Source organism: Papilio polytes, unplaced genomic scaffold, assembly GCF_000836215.1.
Source record: "Papilio polytes unplaced genomic scaffold, Ppol_1.0 DF824169.1, whole genome shotgun sequence".
Lineage (NCBI taxonomy): Eukaryota > Metazoa > Arthropoda > Insecta > Lepidoptera > Papilionidae > Papilio > Papilio polytes.
The window spans coordinates 682,807-701,076 of record NW_013525035.1 but is presented as its reverse complement, the minus strand read 5'-3'; the positions used below and the strand labels follow the sequence as shown (position 1 = coordinate 701,076).

The 18,270-nt window shown below is 35.8% G+C and overlaps 1 protein-coding gene across 3 annotated transcripts in view; it reads right to left on the bottom strand.

The window, feature by feature from the left end:
* Positions 1-15,221, bottom strand: part of LOC106111455 (paired box protein Pax-5) — a 75,705-nt gene extending 60,484 nt beyond the window's left edge. For all 3 annotated transcript variants that reach the window (XM_013293564.1, XM_013293565.1, XM_013293566.1), the window contains exon 1: positions 15,015-15,221. The gene's annotated coding sequence lies outside the window, so the exon portion shown is untranslated. The remainder of the gene's footprint in view (positions 1-15,014) is intronic.
* Between the last annotated feature and the right edge of the window lie 3,049 nt (positions 15,222-18,270).

Below are 18,270 nucleotides of genomic sequence, written 5' to 3'. Positions count from 1 at the left end.
TAGTATGATTAGTATGAAGTATGATAGATGGTTTTTTAAATTGAAATGACGTTTCAGTAACTGGCCGTAAAAATGACATTTACCCCTAAATTAAATATATAATTTTTAATTTAAATCTTGCTAGACTAGAATTGTTGATAGCTTATCAATTACCGTGTAGAGTTCATTCAACTCTATTTAATTACCTGATTGTAATACAATGGAGAAAAAAAAACCGACAATTGATGGAATAATTACTCAGCAATGCACGAACTATAGGTATTTATGAACGGATTGTCGAATAAAATCTTCCTTATTTTTATTTTTCATCCGCGCAAAATTAAAAAAAAGTAAACAGCCTATGATGTCTTCCAGATTACGTTCCTTGTTGAATTTTCATCGAAATACATTAATTATTAGTATAAAGTATTATTTAAGAATAGTAACAGTTATTTAGGCGAAAATACCTATTCTTTCTATTACAAGTTTCTTTTTTTTTAATTCAAAACTTTTTTTTAATTATGACTTAAAGTTATTTCCACTGCCTAACATGTCTTTACGTCACAAACATTTACAGCCACATGGGTTTACTGGATCTCCGGTAACCGTTTACTTTCCCGCCTAAAATACAACTTCGGTGTCCCTAAGGATATTCAAAGTCGACTTCCTTATCAGTACAGGTTGAAGGGAGCAGTTAAAGGGAGCCCGGTCGTTACACCTGCGGAGACACCTGACGTAACGGAATCCTGCGCACGCGCCGCTCTTACACCGCCTTGCACAGGGTTGTCAACGGAAATGTTTGAAACGAAAACTGTTATATAGTCAAGAAAGTTTATGTTTACTAGCTGTTGCCCGCGACTTCGTCCGTGTGGAATTAGATATATAGCCTATGTAGCAGTGATAACGTAGTTTTTTAATGGTAAAATAATTTTTGTAATCGGAAATTTTTGAGTAAATTCAATATATACAAAAATACAAAGCTTTACTCTTTATAATATTAGTATAAATATAAAAATATAAGAAAAAGTTAGTTTTTGCAAACATTATTTGAATGAAAGCCATTGTTATTTTGCTTTATAATAACGCTTGGAAAAGTTGGTATCAAAATGTAAAATTAATATGGCTTTAAAATTTATGTCATACGATATAGTCGAAGTCTATAATTCACGGTTTTAAGTAAAATATGTGTGAATTTTAGTAATTACTATGTTATAGTATTAACATAGCTGATGACAGATATGCAAAGTGTTAACATTTCTCACATAAATATGCCACCTGTTGTACAAAATACGTTACTACGTTCCCGCCTAATTCAAATTTATTCAAATTTCGAACGTCGACAACCCTACGACTGCAGATAACAGCTTTAATCGTAGTTATTAGACGTAGATTTTTTTTTTATAATCTATGCTGTTTTGTTTTTTTACAATAGACCGATCGTTGCGGTTAAGTCATTATTTTCGTCAATTCCAGTCTTATTTGTACAGATTTTTGAACTAAGTTTTTAACGATTTTATTTCGAAACTAGCTATTGCTCAGTACTTTGCCCGTGTGAAATTAAAAAGTTATAAAAAATACAGCCTATGTTACTCACTGATAACGTAGCTTATTAATGGTGAAAGAATTTTTGTAATCGGTCCAGTAGTTTTTGAGTTATTTAAACATATACAAAAAAACGAATCTTTCCTCTTTATAATATTAGTAAGATTAGAGCAGAATTACTATGAACATTTTGTGCATTTTTTGTTTGGTTACATAATCTTTGGTCTTCGTTTATTTTCGGAAGACGTTTGAAATTAGCAGTTATTTTACAAAAAAAGAAACATAAAACAATGTTACAATAAAATCTATAATTAATACGTTAATTATGATAATTATATCGACATTTAATTACTAAAGATAAGACGCGCGAAAGGGCGCGAAAACCGATTAGCGGGAAAATATACAAGACTGCATGTTAGATAATTTATAGCAACACCGAGCACAGGTGGCCCCCACGTGGTGTCTCGTGATTTTTTTGCACTGGCAATGTGAAATGTCATTACAGGTCGGCTTCGGTTTGTTAACCCTTAACGTTTATGATTTCACTTTCTTATATTATAATTAGTTTTTAAATAATCTGAAGGCTTATATCGAATATTTGTGAAAGTTCTCGTAATCGACTAAATTTGTATTTATGTGTGCAAGTTCTTAGACAAATCTCATACAAATTTTATCGATGACGAAACGGATTTCTCGTAACTGTTACGTAAGTATTCGTAATAAGGCTCTGTATTGAAAGCTTTTGTAAAGATGACTGTGTAAGATTATGAGAAAATTATTTCAAGATGTGCTTGTATATTGAAGTAACCAATGTTTGTAAGGTAAGTAGACGTATTACACTTATGACTAAATGTCCCAACTGTTTAGTCTCGATTTGATTCCTATAAGCTTATTGAATTGGCTGCGAAACAATCGACAATCGCACAATAGTTGTGCGATATTTTAGTCAAAGGTGGTGATGGTCCCTCTAAAGGTTTTCCGACACATTAGTAATATCTTATTATATTCCTTATAAAATCTTGTTATATAGTGACGTAATAAATGATTAGGATATTAGGCTTCATTCATGTCCTAAGTCGTTACTTCATCAGAGGTCATCACTCCCTTTGACCCTTAAGACAGGTGGCATAAGTTTTTCCGTTAAGTTCGACCCTTCAACCTGTGACCAGAAAAAAATACCTCCCCTTCCGATCAGCTGTTAACAACTTTAATATGCACTTCTTAAAAGCATCATGCACCTTATTAACAAGGCTGTAAGGTTTAATATTGTATGTCAAGTATTTGTAAAATGCATTTATATTTCTGTAAAATTTCATCAACCGAGAAACAATTATGCAACACTGCAATGAGATTACAAGCTTAAGTAATACAGAAATAAGGTTCAAATTTGTGTAACACTGCAATTGTCATAACTTAAAATAAACTATCATTGCAACAGTGATCCAAGGTTTCTTTGGCATTATCTATTTGTCAACAATAATAAAGTATAGATTTTTATGTAGTTGTCCATTATAGTACTTTTATAACGACCTCAAACTTACTTCAGTTTATAGGCCTCGTCTATGACTTGTCGTATAGTTTTTTTTTTTTATAATACGAGGTGACAAACGAGCAAGCGGCCACCTAAATCCACCGAAATGGAAAGCGACCGCTGCCCATAAACATCCGCAATTGCAGATGCGTTGCCTACCCTAATTGACGGAGGAGGAGACGCACATAAAGAGGACATTTCCCCTTCCTATGCGTCTCCTCCACCGTCAAATCCACTTTTCCCTCCCATCCTTTCCCCTTAAGAAAAGGGTGGAAAGGAAAAGGGACTAAAGTTAGGCCTCCGGCACCACACTCATCAGACGAAACGCTGAATTGCTTCCACTTCACGCCTGTTTTCTGTGTGGTCGTGGTATTACACCGGGCGAGCCGGCCCATTCGTGCGAAGATGTTAAAGCGGGCTCTACCACGGTTTATTCTAAGATGGCACGGAGGAAGACCGTGCAACCCTTTGATTAAACAATTACACAACTCTAGTCTCGCTTTGATTCATATGAGCTTGAGGTGGGCACACTACTCGATTTTTAGTTGTCCTAACAACAGAGTTGCACTGGCTTGGCACGGATTGTGTCTTCTTACTAGCGTCAGTAAGCAACTATATGCCAATATTCCAATGCTTATTTCTCCAACTATACTGGCATAATGTGAATTGGACATAAGACAAAAATGGCTGCCCTCAGATTTAGTACTAATCAAGCAGTCGAAATTGATCTGCGTTAATAATTGATCTATGGTTTGCTTTTTGTTTTTTAACATAAACATTCTTTTTAAACGTCAATCTTTATTTGAAAAAAGAATCTGTCAAAAGTGACGTTTAACTTGGCGCCAAACCGTTGCATAACCGCCACGTAATTAGACGGTTTTTTTCAAAGAACACTTTCCGTATCATTGTCATCACAGGAAATGACTTCACCCTTGTAATTGGGAGATAGTAGCACGTGCCTTCTGCCGGGTATTTGAATAGATATAAAAAACTACGTATAAATATCGAACATGTGTAAAGCGGGTATTCAAACTGTCGTTGCATTACGTTCTTCCTGAATTTAATTATTTATTAAAATACGGTGTGTTAGATACGCGTATTGTTATTTAAAGATGCAGAATAGTTAAGAATTATAATAGAGCGTAAACACATACATCTCTGTTGCCTAAGATGCCAGCAATTACAGCATATTTTTGAATAATTCTTTCTTTTAATAAAAAGCCCTACACTTGCGTCACGCTTTAGGCTACATATTTTAACGCCATTAAACTTAGGGGTAAATATTTTGGATAAAAACCCTAATGTGGGGAAGAGACCATAAGTTGCTGCCAACATCAAGGAAGCAAGATTGTCATCATGTCATGTCATTTTGACATTTGTAATAGATAATTCGACAAATGTACACAATAAAATAAAATTTTCATAATTTCATGCGGATGAAGTCGCATGGGAACAGCTAGTAGTGAATAAAAATAAAATAGTATTCCAAATATCCCCGTAACCGTCAACCTTCCAGTAAAAATCCACTTGTAATCGGCCCCGCGGTTTCAGAGATTACCAGAACTAAATTCGGCCTTGACCACTGTTCACAAAAATTAAAAAAAAAACATGTTATTACATCCAGATATTCCAATTTTATTAATTATATAGCTTATAAATGTCATTACATATACGTTCTACCTCCTTGTTCTCCTTTACCGTAAAAGAGACTACAAGTGTAATAAGAAAAGAGTCATATGAGAGAGTCCTTTCGTTTGTCACTTCGAGTTCTTTTGTTAGAGAAACGTGTAGAGACACCAGTATTACAATAGTTCTCGTATAGACAATTTAAGATGGGTAATCGAACACTGCGGTATCATTCTGGGACTATTGCAGCTGGCCGGGACGACCGCAACCACTTCCTTAGTGTGTACATTACTGGCGGTAGAGGACGCTGAAGCGAGAGCGGTGTATAAACTAATACTGTACGGGATAAGTCTTTAGGTAAATGAAGGGGGATGTAGAGGGCGCCACCAGTCGAAAGGACGTAATTTAATAAAGCACACGTGTTTTTTAATATTTTCAATTTTGTTAGTGTTTATTGATGGTTTAATTTTATGATTTTTTTTGGTTTAATTCCAAAACTATGAGAAATAAATGTTTGAGGTCGCATCCAATATTATTATTAGCAACAATACTTGCATTTTCTTACAATGAATTATTAGTTGAACGTTCACCCTAAAACGGAAATTAAAAAATGGTTTTGTAAATACGAGTAAAGCCCTACAATTTATACATTTGAGAAATCTATCGATAAAAATAAAACTAACAAAACAATTGTAACAGAATATTATATTCTGGGTTTTAACAGTAGCCGCTATTTGAATTGAATAGTGTTGTGACAAACGAGTTATCGATATTTTGACATAGTTATAATAAATGTTAAATTTAGCATATATTTTAGTGCCATTTATTTTGACAAAGCTTAATTTATAAAAATACGTAAAGATACTGTGACAATCCACTATTAAAAAATATGATACAAATTTTTCCATCGTGGAAAATATTTTTTTATATCATTTTTTGTTTTTATTTATATTTGTCACATATATCATATTTGTCTGTTTGTAATCAAACTTAATTACCAAAATGTTTAAAACATTAATAGGAGATAGACCCACATATCGCTGGAAAAACGTCGTGGAACATCTCCAAGCAGCACTGGCAGAAGATGGTACAGGTGGCGCTGGCGTGCTCTTGTTTGCTACGACCCATTTTAGATAGTCGCATTAACGGAGTGAGCAAAAAACTGGTACGATATCGATAGTCTGTACATCCCTTTTTGACCGCAACTATTAGCGGTCTGGTTACCATTTCGAGCCATTATCAGCATCGCCGCAATAATGAATCTTCACACGAAACTTACGTATAAAAATATTTGATATGCTAACATTTAAAATTAAGATTATTGGATACTAACTTTTGCCTGCGACTCCGTATGCGTGGAAAAAAAACAAAAGTGACCCTATGTTTGCTTTCAGATTATCCTCTACATCCGTACCAAATTTCATCGAAATTCGTTTAACCGTTTAGGCTACAAACCGTAATAAACATCCATCCATCCATCTAAATTTTCGCATTTATAATATTAGTATGAAATATGATTGTAACTCGGTATATACTTGCCTACGACTAGAGACCCGCCTCAGCTTGCACGGATGGTGATATGAAAATGTATCTGATATTACATTAGAGACCTCTGATTTTTTAATATTTCTCTACTATATTATACATATAAACTTCTTGAATCACTCTATTAAAAATTGCGGCAAAGCCCATTGCATTTTTAAGATCTATGGATATGTAAAGACAGACAGAGTTAAGCGACTTTGGTTTATAATATGCAGAAGTCTAGATTCTTATAAAGGAAGCATAAATTGTATTTAACTCCATTTTTTATAAAATTTTTCTCAGAGTAAAAGCAATAAGTCATTAAGAGAAAAGATCTTGTTAATATAACTGATCAATGCATAAACATCGTGGCGTGATGTTTTGCCGCGCGCGCGACCACTGTAACGTCTTGAGCTCCGGATGTTCCGCCATTGCTCGCTCGACCGTTCCAAATTCAAAACGGAGCCGTTTCCGGAGTGACGTCAGCGGCGGCCATTTTGTCGTCGGCGTCTGTGCGCCTGCGCCTCTGTGCTATTGTCGGATCCATGGGAAATGGGAGCGAACAAAATGGATTTCCCTTAGGAAAGGATGTCAGGGGAGATACGCTTATAGTTTTTATGGGTGAATTTTTAATGGGACAATTACGTATAAATTTAATGATTTTTTCAACGGAATTCGTGCAATTTAAAAAGTTAACTTCGCATTTATGACGTTAAATATAGACCTTGTGGACTATCCACCGCTTTAGGTCACGGGCGTGAATGTTTTTATCTTTTATCTTTGCGCACAATAAACGTAGATTTGTATGTAAAAAAGCAACACGTAACTACGACTAAAACTTCAACGTAAAAATAACGAAACTAAATAGTTCCCAATGCTGTATGAAAAAAATTGATGATAAAAAATCAAGCGTAGACAATCGTTCGACCTTCCGCTTCGAACTTGGCCTAGCCTCGAGCTGGGAACGTATTGTCTATGCTACATTGAATCGTTCAAATTTGATGGACTTGTACATGGATTAGCAGTTTATTGTGGAGGTAAACACATAGAGGTAAATCTAGAAAGAGATGGATTGCGTGAAAGGTGACATGATCAAGAAGGGAGTGACTGAGATGACGGATAGAGTTATTTGTAGAACGAAACCCGGAACGCCGACCCTATATGAGTAGAATAAGATATGGTAGACGATGATATCATGTCTAACACATGCTATAGTTTTATTAGAGTAGATAATTGTCTCATAAACTGAATCAAAGTTCCGATAGAACTACTAATAAAAGTATATGATGGAAGTATTGATATCAAGAAGACAACAAAAACAAAGCGACTGGAAACCAGCAGGGTCTTACGAGAAAATGACATAACATTACAAAACTTGACAGTCTTGCTTCCTTGATGTTGGCAGCAACTTATGGTCTCTTTCCCACATTAGAGTTTATATCCAAAATATTTACCCCCTAAGTTTAATGACGTGAAAATGTATAGCCTAAAGCGTGACGTAAGTGTAAGGCTTTTTATTAATAAAAGGATTATTCAAAAATATGCTGTAATTGCTGACATCTTAGGCACCAAAGGAGTGTGTGTTTACGCTTTATTATAATAGTACAGATATAGATTAGAGATGTTAGGAAAAGGTATACTATGTGGTCTAATTTCTAATAAAGAGAGCTTATTTATTTAACTTGAATCTGTCAGAGTTAACAAGACGGAACTGATATTACTATTTATACCAACACCATTGGTAATAAAAAGCGTGAATATTGTACCATTGCAATAGTAAATTGCCATTGCGCAAATCCGACAGATTCTGACAACCTCGTGTACAAATTGTCGTGAACAAAAAGTGCCTTAGTCAACCGACCTCCGTGGTTTTTGTCATTTCAGGGATGCGACTATACTTTTTGTTATTTAAGGTTCATCAAATATAGAGTAGTTCAGAGCCATGACTTAGATCTGCTTGACTCTAGCAGATTCCTAACGACCTGGATTTTGGCTGTTTTTTGTCAATTTTTATTACATTTTTATGAATGAGTTTTTTAACGATTCTGGTTAATTTGTTAGAGGAAGTGAAAGTTACGCTAGTGGTGGAGAAATTGAGAAGCAAAAGCTTAGCGTGGTATGGACATGTTGACGAGACGATGGGGACATAAACTGGAAAGTGTTAAGAATGAATGTGGATGGCTACAAAGAGGAAGACCGAAGAAAGTATGGATGGATTGTGTGAAAGAGGATATGCTTAAAAAGTGGTTTCAGATATGACGACTGATAGAGATGTATGGATGTAGCACATGCCGACCCTCCGTAAGGGATAAGGGCAAGTTGATGATGATGGTTAATTTGTTAGCTAAATTAGTTTATAAACTATGAATTACAAATACAATTAGAGTAGACACACCGAACATAGACATTTTTCGTCCGATAGTTTAGTCTGACATTTGATTTGTGAATGTTTTATATGATTTTCGCTTTACAGCAAGACTCGATAATTATCAGCCAATAAAAACTTATCGTGCGATAGTGTTTAACGCAGAGCAATTAACTATTACTTAAAGTAATCCTTTAATCAGTTTCGAATGCCCCAACACTTCATTGGATTTTAATCATTATTATCATTGCTATAAGATTCCTAATCGTTTGTGTCTCATTTCACATACAAGCCTAAAATCTTCTAATCCGCCATATAATGACGTCATACTGTCATCAGTTTAAACGGCATTGAAATTCGACCGCGTAATTTGACAATCGATTACAAAATGGCCGCCAGCGAAGTAATTACGACGCTACCTTATAACATTTAATTTCGACAGAAATTGCAAATATTGGCAGACGAATTTGACGAGACCATATCTATAGTAATATTTCGTATTACACTGCGGTTGCAATAATTTAGAATGCGTCGATTTCTATTACAAAATGCCAGTATAAAACAGTTAGTTTTTCTTAGTAGCGATCAATGGCTCAGGCTTTTTATCTGTGTAAGTGTTAAGATACAAATAGGCCTAACATGGGTGTCGCTAACCAATGATCAAGGGGGCTAGTAATAAAAAAAAATCCAAAGACAATGCTTATCAACGTGTATTTAAAATCACTTTATAATTTTTTGTACAATTCCCTACTCCCTAAGGAAAGGAGGCAGCTGACTGTGTTCACCCCCCTTGTGACGCCCATGAGGTATAATACAATTTAAAGCAACAAAATAACACTAATTTGTTTCACTAACAACATTCAGAATTACGAACTTGCTAACAGCGCCATCTATTATCCCAAAAAGCAAAATCATTACCGTAAAAAAATTTAGACTCGCGTAAATAGACCACGTGCCGATTTCACTATTTTCATTAACATTCAACCGGCGCAGAGAGGAGTAAGCCGTCAACCATATCCATCCAGTGAGTAAGCAAGGCACCAAGCGAATCAAACATTACCATCCTGCCGACCCACTCGAGCATGCCTCACGTGGGTACAACTAGCGTGACGTGTAACAGGTAACCACTACTGGTTAGTGACAGGTTAACAAGCAGTGGTAAGCGTCGTCAGGGGAGCAGTTTAAAAATAATGCGAAAAACAAAAATGCCGTCAATTTCTATAGAAAGGTTACGTAGTCTGTGTTATTCCATGCATAAACAGATAAAGGACTGGATTTCATATTCAAATAAGACTCAATACAGTTTATATGGAGGTGCGCACACTATAAGATTTTTAGCAATGCAACTACTGAATTGGCTGCGAAACAATCGACAGTCGCAAACCATTGTGCGATAGATTAGTCAAAGGCCCGCTCCTACAATAAGAAAACAACTGACATCACATATTTGGTAAATTAAGGAATGTAACAAGCATTTTAGCACGTTACTGAATTATTAAATAGATTTTGCTGCAACTGTCTTAGTGAAAATTTATTTAGGTTGTGTAAATGAATTGTTCCGTTTTTTATTGTTTTAATATTTGAATTGGAATTAAATATAAATCTATTCTAGTATTTCATAGGTCTATATTAAGTTTTATTTTTAATTTTCGTACACTGTTAATGAGTTCATTTATTAAGTCTAAACTTCAAACGTTACATTGCTAGTAAACTATTGTTATCCTTGTTCTTTAAGTGCGTATGAAAGGGATGTCTATATGTTTCCTATATGCGTTTTTAAAGTGAAAATCCGTTATAATTCATGAAATATTTAGAAGATGGATGAGGGATAAAGGTTATCTAATTAACACGATGTAGTCTTGAACTTATAAAATGCAAAAAGGAAATCGTTTAATTGCGAAGCGATTAAATTTTGTATCCAACTAGCTTTCGTTCGCGACTCCGTCCGCTCGGAATTATAAAAAAAAAAACAAAAGTGAATAGCCTATGTGTTCTTCCAGACTATCCCCTACATCTAGGCCAAATTTTAATGAAATCTATTCAGCAGTTCAGGCTACAAACTCTAACAAACATCCATCTAAACTTTCGCATTTATAATATTAGTTTTACTGTAATTATTAAGTTTTAGACAATTTATTTATGTTTGAATGTAGAATAATTTACATTCGCCAAAAACCTTATCCCTAGCCGAGTTACGATACGACGTTGGCCCGCGAACGTTTTAGAAAGCGTCAGTTTTTGTCTTGTTTTTTTTTTTACTTTTATCATCGACAAAAAGCTATCGAAAGGTGCCGCTGTCACCGGAGAGCGAAGAAATTACAGATTATGAATGTGTTAATAGACGCTACTGGTGTTGTTGGTATTCTTACCTTATTTTATACGTTAAAAATAATCTAAGTTCGATTCCGTAAGTATATTAACTAGCTGAACTGAATGGGATAGTAGAGCACAATTCAAATTCTTGCATACGAATGATACTAGCTTTCCCTGCGACTTTATCTGCGCGGAATTAAAAATAAAACTCTTTTTTTAATCGACTAATGTTTCCTTTGACCATTCGAACTAAGCTCTAGGTTTGTGCTAGGATATGGTTCACGACAGTCGAATGCCGTCGAACCCTCAACCGCAAGATCGGTAGTCCGTACCACAAACCATTAGGCTATTGGCGCTTGAAGTTTTTCACTTTGTATGTGTTCTCCCAGATTATTCTACTTCTCTACAAAATTTCATCGAGATTCGTTCAGCAGTTTAGGCTACAAACTCTAACAAACATACATCTAAACTATTGCATTTATAATGTTAGTCAGATTTATTTTTTTTCACAGTATGTTATAAAAAACAAGAAAGCATCAGCCAGAATAGCCATATGATTGCTGGCCAAAGACAGCCATAATCACAGGTGCGTTGCCCACTTTAATCAACACAGTACACGCACAGAAAACAGAACACACATTGACAGTGGTAGTGCTCGCTTTAACATCTTAGCACGAATGGGCCACGACCGGTGTAATACCACGACCACACAGAAGACAGGTGTGAAATGGAAGCAATTCCGTGTTTCGTCTGAAGAGAGTGGTGCCGGAGGCCTAATTTAAGTCCCTTTCTCTTTACCACCCTTTTCTTATAAGGAGATGATGGGAAAGGGAAGTGGATTTGACGGTAGAGGTGATGCAATATCCTCTTTATGTGCGTCTCTTCCTCCGTCGGATAAGGGTAGGTAACGCATCTGCGATCGCGGATGTCTATGGGCAGCGGTCGCTTCGTCATTTTTGCGGCTTCAGGTGGCTGCTTGCTCGTTTGCCACCGTATGTTATAAAAAAAAAAACGATATTTCTACTACTTATACCGCATATCCTCGGCAAATTCTCCTTCTGCTTCTCAACGATTCCTTGTAGGAAAAGGGGAAGATTACTAAAGTCAGGCCTCCGATATGCAGATTCGTCATACGTAATGCAGAATTGATCGCACTTGCCTATCTCGATGCCCTTGTGCCTAGTCACTTCATGGAGCATCCACCAAAGCGATCTAAGAGCTTGGCGGCCCTATCCGGTAATAATAACGAAGTATATCTCGTGCCGAAGCTCGCAAGGGAGTCCTCGAGCTTAGTTACTCATAAACAAGGTTTAGGCTAAGCCATCTGCGCGCCCACCTTAAGTCGGGTAAATCTGTAAATGCCTCTTCAAGGCATAGTGGCCATTCAGTCACAAAAAATGCCTATCTCGTAGTTGCGGTAGACAAGCCGACTCATTCGTGAAAAGATGTTAAAGCATGCTCTACCACTGAACCTTCTTTTATAATATTTATTTGAATAGAGGTTTTAAGTAACAATATAAGGTCAATAACTAGATGTGTGGTGTTTCATAATGAATATATCTATACTATTATAATAAAGCGTAAACACACATTTCTTTGTTGCCTAAGATGTTAGAAATTACAGCATATTTTTGAATAATTCTTTTTTTAATAAAAAGCCCTACACTTGCGTCAAGCTTTAGGTTATATATTTTCACGCCATTAAACTTAGGGGGTAAATATTTTGGATAAAAACCCTAATGTGGGAAAGAGAACATAAGTTGCTGCAAACATCAAGAAAGCAAGGTGCCAAAGTTTGTCAGCGTCATGTCATTTTGACATTTGCAATTGATAATTTGACAAATGTAAACAATGAAATAAAATTTTCATAATTTTATGCGGATGAAGTAGCACGGGAACAGCTAGTTAATTTATAAGTTCTATCATAAATGAATACCATAAACAATTTTATTTTTCCCTTACATAACACTGGTTGAAAACAAAAATAGATAACAACAAAAAACATTCGCCTGTCTATGACATAAAGGTTAATTTAAGACCGGTAACGCCATGGGAACGTCAGTGAAACAAAGGCTTAACCTAGACCCGCGCCCACAATACGTTCCCACACTTGAAGCTTAACATTAAGTAAAAAACATTTTCACTTGTCTTACGTAAGCTTTATCTATGAAGTTCAAGACGAATTAAAAAGTTAAAAGTATTTAAAATCTACTAAAAATCATACTAATATTCATCCACTTGCCTTTATCCTTTACGCAAAGGGCAAGTGGGTCGGCACAGTACTGCTCTTCCATACATCTCTATCAGCCGTCATATCTGAATCCACTCCTTTCTTAAGCATATCCTCTTTCACACAATCCATCCATACTTTCTTCGGTCTTCCTCTTTGTAGCCATCCACATTCATTCTTAACACTCAACACGAGACGATGGGGACATAAACCAGAGTTTATGTCCCCATCGTCTAGTCGCATAACATGTTCATACCACGCTAACCTTTTGGTTCTCAATTTCTCCACCACTGGCGCTACTTTCAAACATAATACTAATATTAAAGGCGATAATTTGGATGGATTTGTCTAAGTATCTGTAAAACTGCTTATTATATCTTAATGATATTTGGCTCGGAACAGAACATAATCTGGAATTACATTAGGCTGTTTTTTGTTAATTCCGAACGTACGAAGTTGGAGGCAATAGCTAGTTAAAGATATTTCATTTAGACCGCGTATAGGAAGTTTGTAATTTTCCACAGCTTTGTGGAATTTTAATTTTACAAGAAGTTTTTTTTTTTTATAAAACATAAGGTGGCAAACGAGCAAGCGACCACCTGAAACCGCCAAAATGGCGAAGCGACCGCTGCCCATAGACATCCGCAATTGCAGATGCGTTGCCTACCCTTATACGAGTTAGTTTTGTAACAGTGTACATATTACTAATATTATAAATGCGAAAGTTTAGATCGATGTTTGTTACAGTTTGTAGCCTAAACGGTCCGGATCTGGATGAAATTTAGCATAGATGTTGAACACAGTATGGAAGAATACATAGGCTACTTGCTTTTGTTTCTTTTGTTCCACGTGTATGGAGTCGCGGGCGAAAGCTAGCTTGTAAATAAATATTATTTGTTCATAGACTGTTGCGCAGTAAATTATTGTATTAACATTTCAGTACTAATATAGTTTATCTTGATATTTTTCTTTCCAAGTTTTTTTACCTTGCAATAAATCCTTAGCGTGGAAACGTCAAACTAAAATGGCGGACAATTCTTAAACGAACTTTACGTATTTCGTCTTCATTTAATTTTCTATTTCTATGCAATAAGAGGTTTATTTAATATGTCTTTTTAAAGGATCTTATAGGCAATTATAATTGTAAAGTATTTTTATCATACTAATATAAATGCGAAAGTTTAGATGGATGTTTGTTAGAGTAGCCTAAACGGCTGAACGGATTTCTATAAAATTTTGTATAGACGTGGAGGACAGTCTGGAAGAACAAATAGGATACTCACTTTTGTTTTTTTTTAATTCCACGCGGACGGAGTCGGGCGAAAGCTAATTAAATCATAAGGTAAAACGGGTAATTGTTATGTTTAAGGAGGTTTGATTTACTTCAACGATTTTGTTAACCGCATTTATGAAAATAAGTGAAACTAAAGGAAAATTTAGCAGATGTAATTTTATTTAACGTTATGTTCACTATTTAGTAAACTATCTATAAAATTGTTTATTTGTTTGTACACTCTAATAAGAACTTTGATTGAATTTTATATAAATTCACTTTTTAATTGTTAATTTATTTACAATATTACTGCATTCTATATGTATTACCATCTCTCTTTTTAACTTAAACGAGATAGAGACAGTAATAGATGTAGTAGAAACTCACAAAAAGGCAAGCTTTACTTATAATAATGGCGATAGATTTACGGAACACGCTTTATTGTCTAAATTGTCAGCTGAATTGACATGATCTTCGTTTAAGTTACATTTTGAGATACATTTAATATAGTTGAAAATATAGAGTTGTCGTTTAGACAATATTAAACAGTAAAAAATAAATATTAAAACAGTCGGAAATAGAATTAAAATTTCATAACATAAAGCTTGAAAAATATCGAAACAAGACATACCTCAAGCGTAAAATCGTCAAGCGGCCGAACAGAATCACGTAATGCCGTTTTTTTTATTAAAAAATACAACTCGATAAATAAAATACTAAAACGTCGAAAACTTTCTATTACACACCGAAAGTCACAGTCAAGAAAACACTAGCACTCACACTATTTTTATTTAAATTTTTTATTTAACGCAATTGTAGAGACGTCCGAACACCTTGGTGTTTGATACTCAAATGCGTTTGAGTGGAACAAGTCGACTCCCGCGCAGCCATCTGAGACAGGCTCTCTCTATGTGTGCACACACACAGCTACCCTTATGTAAGGACCTTATGTAAAGGCATATAATTTGGATACCAGACGGAAAAGAGCCATTATTGTTTTCGTGATTGCGTTGACAGTTTTGTAGGTTTTTAATTACGCGGTTTTATTTACAAGGAATGAGCTCTTCTATTGTGTAATAGATTTCGCCCGCGACTCCATCCGCGTGGAATTAAATAAAAACTAAGTAGCATATGTGTTCTTCCAGACTATCCTCTACATCTATGCCAAATTTCATCGAGATTCGTTCAGCCGTTTTTCTATTTCCTTTAGTATCTTTATCCATAGTAAATTGTTAGTGGATCAGTGGCATCATCATCATTATCACCAGCTACCCCTAAATTAGGGTGACTAGGCCATAGTCAACAACGCTAGCCCAATGCGGTTTGGTTGACTTCACACATATCTTTAAATTTCTTCGCCGATATGTGCAGGCATCACGATGTTTTCCTTCACCGTAAGAACGTCGGGTAAATTATGTACATATGAAAATTCGAAAAATCGCGAATCACATTGGATCAGCGGGATTTAAACCCAAGTTTAAATACAAGTTAAGTGTTCAAACCACTGAGCCACCGACGCTCTTGTGTGGTTACTTGACTTGTAATCGACAGACAGTATGTTACCGCCATATTACCAATGTGATTTTCGATTCTCATGTACGAGTACATTATTTACCCGACGTTTTTATAGTGAAGAAATACATCGTAATGCACATGGCGATAAAATTCAAAGATGTGTGAAGTCAACCAAAACGCAGTAGGCCAGCGTGGTTGACTAAGGTCTAGTCACCCTTAACTTAGAGCTAACCCCTCAGTGGGGACGTATAGTGAGCTAATGTCATAGGACATTTTACAATATAACAAGCTGGATAGCATAGAACTTTGCGTCATTTTAAAACTGCCACAATTTTGTCGAAGGCCTAAGAGATGGCACGCAACTTTGATTAAACTAAGCAACACTGTTGTGCGATTGTCGATTGTTTCGCAGCCAATTCAACTGTTTACCACAACTAAAAATCGAGTAGTGTGCGTCATATGAATCAAAGCAAAACTAAACAGTTGTGCCATAGTTTACTCAAAGATGTGCTCGCGCTATAAAAATTCATGTAGCTTTTCAGTAAATTATGCAGTTAATAATTTTTTTTATAACAATGTGGCAAACGAGCAAGCGGCCACCTGAATCCACCAAAATGGCGAAGCGACCGCTGCCCATAGACATCCGCAATTGCAGATGCGTCACTTACCCTTATCCGACGGAGGAGGAAACGCACATAAAGAGGATATTTCCCCCTCCTCTGCATCTCCTCCGCTGTCAAATCCACTTCCCCTTCCCATCCTCTCCTTATGAGAAAAGGATGGTAAGGAGTAAAGGACTTAAATTAGGCCTCCGGCACCACACACATCAGACGAAACACGGAATTACTTCCACTTCACGCCTGTTTTCTGTGTGGTCGTGGTATTACACCGGGCGTGCCGGCCCTGCAGTGCTAAGATGTTAAAGCGGACTCTACCACTGTAAATTTTTAAAATTTCTGCAATCTTATTTGTTGTGTTGTCCTGTCTATTAATATACTTTTTAAGTCCTTAAAGCTTATCTCGGAAGCGTATCGCCGACCCGGCCTAGATACCGCTGGCGAGACGCCGTAGAGCTGGACCTGCGCAAGCTAGAGTCGACCGGCTGGTAGGCGACGACACAGAACAGACGACGCTCGCGCTCTCTCATGTTGGAGGCCAAGAACCACTTTGGGTCGCTGCACCAACGCAGTAAGTCTTTCCAGTTGCAATTGTCTAGTATTTGTGTGTAACATCAAGTACTGGTTAAACCATAACTCCGTCCGCACAGATTAAAAAATAAATTTTTAATAGAAAAAACAAAACCGACTTTCAAACAAAATACACTAAAAACAATATATTCTAAAAAAAAGTAACGAAATAATTCCTTGAAAATAGTTAACCTCCCTTATTGTAGCTGTTATGTCTATATTGTACAATTATTTTTACTTTGATGTCGGTGTCAGCCAAGGTATGCAGTGATATTTCTACGTAAGGGTTTCCACATTTTTACCATAACAATTGACAATTGAAAGTATAGTAACGTTTAAGTAATGAATCTACATTGACTGACACCGACTTCAAAGTAATAATAATTGTACAATTGTACAATACATCTTTGCCGAAAAAAAAAAAAAAAAAAGAAACATCTGTACATATTTTCGCATTTATAATATTAGTAAGAGGTAATGTTAACTATTTGTTAATAAAAATCTCACAAAAGTTATTTTTAATTACGAAAATAATTCAAAAGTAGTACGTAGAGTATTGCACGGTACTGACTTAATTAAACCTTAAAAAAAGAATACCAACTGATGGTAGACAGGTGGATGTAGCGCCGTCTCTCTCGTACACGTAGGTACTGCGATATACCCGTCCTTTTCTACCGGAAGACAGTTCTGATGGACAAATTGTAACGGCTGTCGTAACTGACTTTTGTTGTACAGACGTTCTCAAAGTTTCGATTAGAAACTTAATAGTTTTAGAATAAAAAAAATAGCGTTTTACAGCGCGTGCACAACTTTGACTAAATTATCGCAAAACTGTTTAGTCGCGCTTTGATTCCTATGAGCTTATATGAAGGACACTACTCGATTTTTAGTTGTGCGATAGTTTAGTCAAAGGTGTGCGCCCGTTCTTAGGCTACAAAAATAGGTATATTATATTAACGGAAGTTTGAGAATCGTAGTTCATTATAACAAAGAGAGCTACCGGCGCACGCGCACGATTGTCCGAAAGATTTCACAAAATAACATAATAACAAATCAATTATAGAAGCAATTCAGGTAATTTCAACTCTATTGTTATTAGAAACAAGTACTACTGTCACCTCAACTCAACTCATTAGTCCCCATCGAGGGCTCGGAGCCTTTTTTTTTTTTTTTTTTTTTTTTTTT